We start from the raw sequence: 6,858 nt of genomic DNA, 5'->3' as shown, positions 1-6,858 counted from the left end.
GCGCGAGATATGTATTATATTAATTAACGATGCTCGGTGAACGCGTGCGCCGTGAGTAGGTATACGCCGAGCGTTTTCTATCCCAAGCGATTTACTCGTGCTACAAAGACGGCGATCTTTACGATCGTGAGGTCGTGAGTGTCACGACTAAAAGATTCACAGTCAATAAATGCCGTATAAAGTTGGGGGCGCGTAATGTTACCGATTTGTTGGAGATAATGCCGTGCTTTCGGGCGTCGTTTTCCTCGCTTATAATCGCGCAAACGTATACTGATCTATCGATCGCAAACGATAGACATGATCGTCCTACCGGAACACACCGGTTGAAGGGGGCTGTAATTGAATCGACCGTTTTGCAAATCACCGTCGACAATCCAGCCAATCTAACGACGTAATAGCGCCGCTTTATCGAGAATCGACATTGCGCATGTATGGATATCTGGTAATCTCCAGACCTTCGGAGAACTTCCCCTCCATCTGCCCCCCCCCTCCCCTCCCGTGTGATGTATATATTTCGCGTATTTACGAGTAAATATGGGGTAGGTAGTAGCAGAGCGAGTGCAATTTTAAAGCTTTCGGGTAAAAGATGCAGGCATGTATCTGGCGTAAATCGCCAACAACTTACTGCTGGCCGTTAAGAGTCCCGCCGAGGAACGTGCTCCTGTATATGTAATCCTAGTAAGTGCCCTCGAGTACTTGTAAATCTTTATTCGACGTTTCATATACGGGAGGATACTTTACGATTACGCGTTTGCCCGCGCGCACGTTCCTCGCGCGGTACACCGGTCGCCCGGGAGTCATTTATTGACACGTTCGACTGCCTTTTATTTACGCGACGTTTACTCCGCCGCATATTACTTTATCCGATGTAAAAACCCTAAACGGATTTAGGATAATCCGCGTAAAAACTTTCCGCGTATTTTGTTATGCCTCGGCGAGGTCTCGCACACCGCGGGCATAAAGGAGGAGGAATATAAACATAGCCCCGATGAAGCAACAAGTAATAGCGTATATCGCGAGTTAATGCCGCCTCATGTAATTTTTCCAACGACTTCATTCATTTAATGCGCAGACCTGTAATACAGCCGCTTACTTTAGCCCGCGCCAGACCAACAGCGGGCCGCATGCGGTCCGAAGATTATAGCCGTTCCGCGCAAATCCGGTAGTTGATATCGGAAAGTGATCGTCGGAGTCGCGGTATAACAACCGGTATTTTGGGAACAGGCAGGACGGAGGAGGCTCGGCCTCGTCGGGCGCACAAGTTTACGATACGCCGCCGAGTTTTTAACAGGCTGCCGGAGAACTTTTCGGATCGCGTCGACGCGCCGCCCAGCAGGAGCGCAGGGGTTAAATGTTAACGTCCGTCTTTCGTTTCGGTCCCTAGCGGGCTTTTGAAAATGTGCAGCCACCGGAATCAATCGGGGAATATTCGTAGGCCCCTCGAGAGCGTATAATGAATTATCTCGATTAGTTATCTGAAACACGTCACGATCGTTCTCCGGCATTGCAACATCTTGATTATGAAACATGCAGTGTTTTTTTATTTATTTAGAAAATATAATATTTTAAACTACTATAGAGACATTATATTAATTTTCCTTATATTGAGTCGATATTAAAATTATGAGAGACATATTGCTCCGATTTTATGAATTTATTTCACAGTTTTGTGAAATGATTTGCGTCATCATCCGCATGCGATAGCATTTTACCAGGCAAAATTTGCATCATGTTTCTGCCCGCGTCTCGGGTAAAAAGGTGCTATTTTACATACGCTATCGGGACACATTTCCTGGGTCGGCGCGGCGTGCAAGAAAAATCCGCTACACGACGCATTACGCAACTAACGTCGGATATCACTTACTCGTGGAGCCAATCAGCGAACCGTGGTTATCCATAAACCGGCTGGCACTTTAACCCCACTGCACTGACACTAGCGTTATCATCGTTGCAAGTTCGTTACACCGCGCGCCGTAACGTCATTCTTTAATCCCGGTCGCCACGACGACCATCGAGACACGTATTCCGTTCGCCGATTTCGACGAGAAACTATTTCACATCGATCCCCCGTTTATGTATCCGGCAACCGATCTTGACAACTCATAAAGAGCACACCAATTCCCCTCTGTCAACGGGGGAAGCTGTCCGCGCCGTTCAAAAATCAAAAGCTCGAGCTCCGTGTGGTACAAAAACGTAAAAAAAAGATCTCTCCCCACAGGTACGAATTGTGTGAGAAATGTCGTTTTCACCCCTCGTGTACGTTTCACGGGCGGTGTACGATTGCACGCGCACGTCGCAATAATACGAGGGTATACGCGTCTCGGGATTAGCCGTTAAGAGCGGATAAACACCAGGAGCCCCAGCACGCGCGGCTCATGTCGGCCAACTGACTCGTAGCGCAGAAACCTCGGGGCCCTTCGCCTCTCGGGCGCCGGTGCTGGGCGAACGTTGGTGGTGATGGTGGTGGTGGTGGAGGTTGCCTGACGGTGGTGGAGGTACCCGGCGGTAGTGGTAGTGGCGGTGGTGTGGTGGTGAACGGCGATGGTGGTGGCGGCGGTAGTAGTAACGGCGGAGGCGATACCGCGCGACGGTGTGTAGGTGCGCTGGTAGAGAGAGGCGGAGAGGCAGCTAAGAGGAGAGGAGCGTGTTGGTGGGAGCGTGAATGCCCGTTCTGCAGTCGTTCCTGTACACGCGGATGCTGCGGAGTACTGTCCGAACTGCCGCGCGAGACGGAGCGTGCACCATCTCCGTGTACATACAGAGAGATGACCGCAGACTTTGTCAAATATTCATCCTATCCGGTTGTCGTAGTACATCGGCGTGCCCTTGCGTGGTACAATATTTGTCCAGGTTGCTTGTTTCCCGATTACTCGAGGGACCCCGCTGGGGCATTCGATGGTTACGCGCGCTTGTTAGAAATGTATGATGAGCGCCACGAGTATAGTAACCGGTATTTTGAAGGGCAGAATATTTTTACACACTAAAAAACTTGCAGGTACCTATACACTTTGACCGAAACCGAAAATCGTATATCAAAACCGCTTCTCATTTGTTTGCTGCTCTTTGAGCTTGAACAAAAAAAGGTCGGAAGGAAAAGGAAGTAGAATTTAGGAAACCGGAGAGCTATTCTTTCTCTCTCTCTTTGACAGCGGGACTCATGTTGAGCATAGAATCCGCTCCGTTTTGGCCGGTGAATAAATTTGTTTTTTCACCAAATAAATACGCTGACCATTTATTTGCGATGTCCCTTGCTTCTTCCCAGTTTTCCCCGACCGTCCTTTCCATGCTCGCCGGCGCGACGCGACCGTGGCCGTACTTGTCGCTACGTTCGATAAATAAATATTGATTGTCGAGGCAGAGGCACCGCAAACAAATCCATTAATAACACAAATTCAACCCCCCGCCCGTCACGGAGGGTATGCGCGTGTACTCTCGGAATCCGGCGGAGGGGAGGAGGGAGGGGGGGGGGAGCGCGAATACACGCGCGTTGAGTTTCACCTGTACCAATCTGACGGCCCCATAACCCGTCGCACCTAATTCGACGTTGTCGGTGTCAATTTATGTCTGCGGGTGGATTCGGCGTCACGGTAGAACAATTTAATAACGTTCATTTCCATGCGCGTTTCCCAATTCGCGGCTTCGTTCCCTCTCCCACCAGGACCGGCGATCGTACGGTTTACCGAAAAGACAGAGAGGCGGCGTCGCGAGAAACGGCACAAAGAAGAAAGAGAGGGTGTGCGCGCGTAGTATACGCGAGGGAGAAATTGGCGCTAAACCGATAGGAGTGAATCGCAGGATTGCGGATTCGCGTGCAAATTCTGCGAGTCTGCAATCAAATAATTCTCGATGTTTAATATCCAACTTCGCGGTATGTCTCGTTAACGCGCACGTTACAAAAGCAAACATACAAGTTTCATCGATAGCCCGATCCCTTCCACCTTCCTTCCCGTACCTTCTTCTCCGCCCCAGCTCGAAGGGAGTGCGTGCAAGGGGCTGACGGACACCGGAGGGATATAGCTTTCTTCGAAAATTGATTTTCGCAAGAAACAACCTCTTTAATTTTAAATATATCCATTATGGGGGCGATACATATTAAAGAAACAATCTCGCGCTCGTCTAATTGGTCAATCGATATTTCGCAGTATTCCATTGGGGCTTGAAACCCCCCCCCCCCTCCCCCCGTGCACCCTTTCCTTTTCTCTTTTAACGGGTGCGTTGTTCTCTCACGCGATCTATATCTGACGTTTGTCTCTGACGCAGATAGAAAATTACAGATTTCCCTTCTACTTGAATTTGTTCTAAGGAAGCTCACCGAGCCGGAGTTGCAAGAATTGAATATTAAAAATAGATCATCAGGACATCAGTGCGCATGTGCCTGGCGTTGCGGCAGCTATAGCAAGGTGAATACCCGGGGCGCGATATCTTTGTGAGAAATTTATTTGTATTTCTGTCGACTCGTCCGTAACACTCCTCTCGGCTATTCGCGGTAAAATATCGATTAAATAAATTTAAATGCGAGCAAGCGAAATTTCCTACTCAAACGTATCCATCCCGTTTGCCTATTTGACTCGTGCCTGTCTCTCGTGCACTCGTTATTCATATAATTACCAGGAATCTCATATCTGATCCCGACTGAACACGGTAATTCGACGTGGCGCGTGTCTCGCTCATATCCCTCTGTCATACGACTCCTAAATCGATAAATGAGAATCCTTCTAGGTAGACAATAATGTAACAAGGAGGGAAGGAGATGAAAAAAAATTGTACCCTTCCAACGAGAGAGAACCCTCCCTCTTCCCGTCGTAGTTTTACGTAGTGTCTCGAATAGAGAAAATGATCACCTCGTAATCCTATACAAACACGGTTATTTTTATCCCATTACGGGGCGGTTCGGTAACGGCCTAACGCCTGTAGCCTCGAGTCTGCATAATACCCACGTTTCGTTGTGCACGTAGCTTTAAAGGCCGCCGACGGCCGGGGATGACCGCAGGATCCCGGGGGGTGTATCGTGTGCCACACCCCCTCCCGTCTGCCGCCACGAAGCTGCTTAACAGCGGGGGGTGAATGTGCCTTGGTCCATGATACACGGGCCTTTGAAATAGTCCCCGGGTCTTCTCTTCTCCGAAGGTCTTACGTGTACGATTCCATTGAAAACCTACGCCTTCGTCCTCCGAAGGGATCGTCGGTGACGTCTCTTGAAAAAAAAGCATGGTAGCGGTAACTAATGATGATTTGTCATAAAATACCTAGTGCGAGACGAATGCGCAAAAGTGGAGCGCACAAAAAAAAATTAAAGACCGTCTTTTATATAAACTTACAACGTCTAATGGTTTTTCATCAAAATCTTTATTAGGGAGAATAATCATTTTTATCGCTTTGATTTGGCATATTTATCGAGCTTCTTTGTTATTTTTACGCATGAAATTATACATACTTTCACGATGTTTCTGGAAGGGAGACAGTAATTCTGTGGTTCTCAGTGACTACGGCTAAGAAGCGGGCTGGCAGGTCGTAACACGTGTTACGCACTCGTTCTCGAAAATCTTTCAGCAACGCCCACAAATCGGATATTTCTCATTTCGGAGACTCTTTCTGTTCGCTTAATGATGCGCGGCGCTACGTGATATCGCCAAAGTACGACTGTCTTTTAAAAGTCCGCCGGAAATCGGCTCTTAATCAGCCGGAAACCGGCAATTGAGGAGCTTCCAACGTATATTTCGGTGAAGAGACTTAGATATACATGTAACGGCTCTCCTCTCCGTGCGGAATTCACCTAGAAGCACCTTCGTTCGCCCGACAGGCCGTGGAAGAAATATATTTTTTTTTCAGACCCTCTCGCATTCGCTCTCGTGGGTTGCTTTTCTTGAGAGGAAACTCTTGTAAGGTCGTTTCGTTTCGCCAGGAGGTCAACGGAACTCGAAGACGCCCCTCCACCGCCGCTGTATCGTTCTCTCCCCTTCGAGAAAGCAGACCAGAAATTCTATGGTTGAATCGAATCGGGGGTGAGAGGCGATCCGGGTTTACATAAACAGAGAAACTCGTATTCCGCTGCATAAATATGTATAGAATATTGTGTCGTGAGAATCCGCGGTAGATGATTAAGGTATAAAGAATGCGATCCATTCGAAAATCTCCCTTTTTTTTACGTATAACAAGTTGGAATGTAAAAAAGAGGCATCTATATCTCTGCTAGTGTTTGAATATAAATACTTTTTTGTCTTGTTTGTACATTACATACATTTTATTTCTTATTATATAAATAATTACAATTCATATAGATACATAATGCACATATAGATAACTACAATGCGTCTCGTGCACTATTACACAATTGTAATATTTTAAAGTGTTAAGAAGGAAAACTTGTTTTCTTGACCAAACTGATAATACAGGCAAACAAATGTATAGATTAAGTTGAAGGTTTGTTTACTATGAGCAGTTGATGAGAATTAAACCCAAGTTCCAGATGGATCTTTGCTTTTTAAGTAAGGCTCTTTGTCACAATAACTAAATAATGCATGTTCTGGTATTAAAAAATAAAGATTGACATGATTCTGAAATAAAAACTTAGAATTTTCAGAAGAGAATCAATCTTATCGATTTCGGAGCTATTTCCTATTTTAGGTTGCGACGTAGATAAAGGTTTAATATCATATGATATGATATCATTAACTATTATTTGATTATGAACGATGTAGAGTCTAATATTATATTAAGGTTATAATACCATAACATAATATTCGTGAATCACCTCGAGAATATTAGTAAAGTTCGAGAATATCAATAATCTAAAACTTTACAATAGTAGTTGCGGCACGTAAACAGCGCGCACGATTTCCTCTTACACAGTAAGAATAA

This window comes from Wasmannia auropunctata, unplaced genomic scaffold, assembly GCF_000956235.1.
Source record: "Wasmannia auropunctata unplaced genomic scaffold, wasmannia.A_1.0 LD336034.1, whole genome shotgun sequence".
Classification (NCBI taxonomy): Eukaryota; Metazoa; Arthropoda; class Insecta; order Hymenoptera; family Formicidae; genus Wasmannia; species Wasmannia auropunctata.
This window is presented reverse-complemented; position numbering follows the sequence as displayed.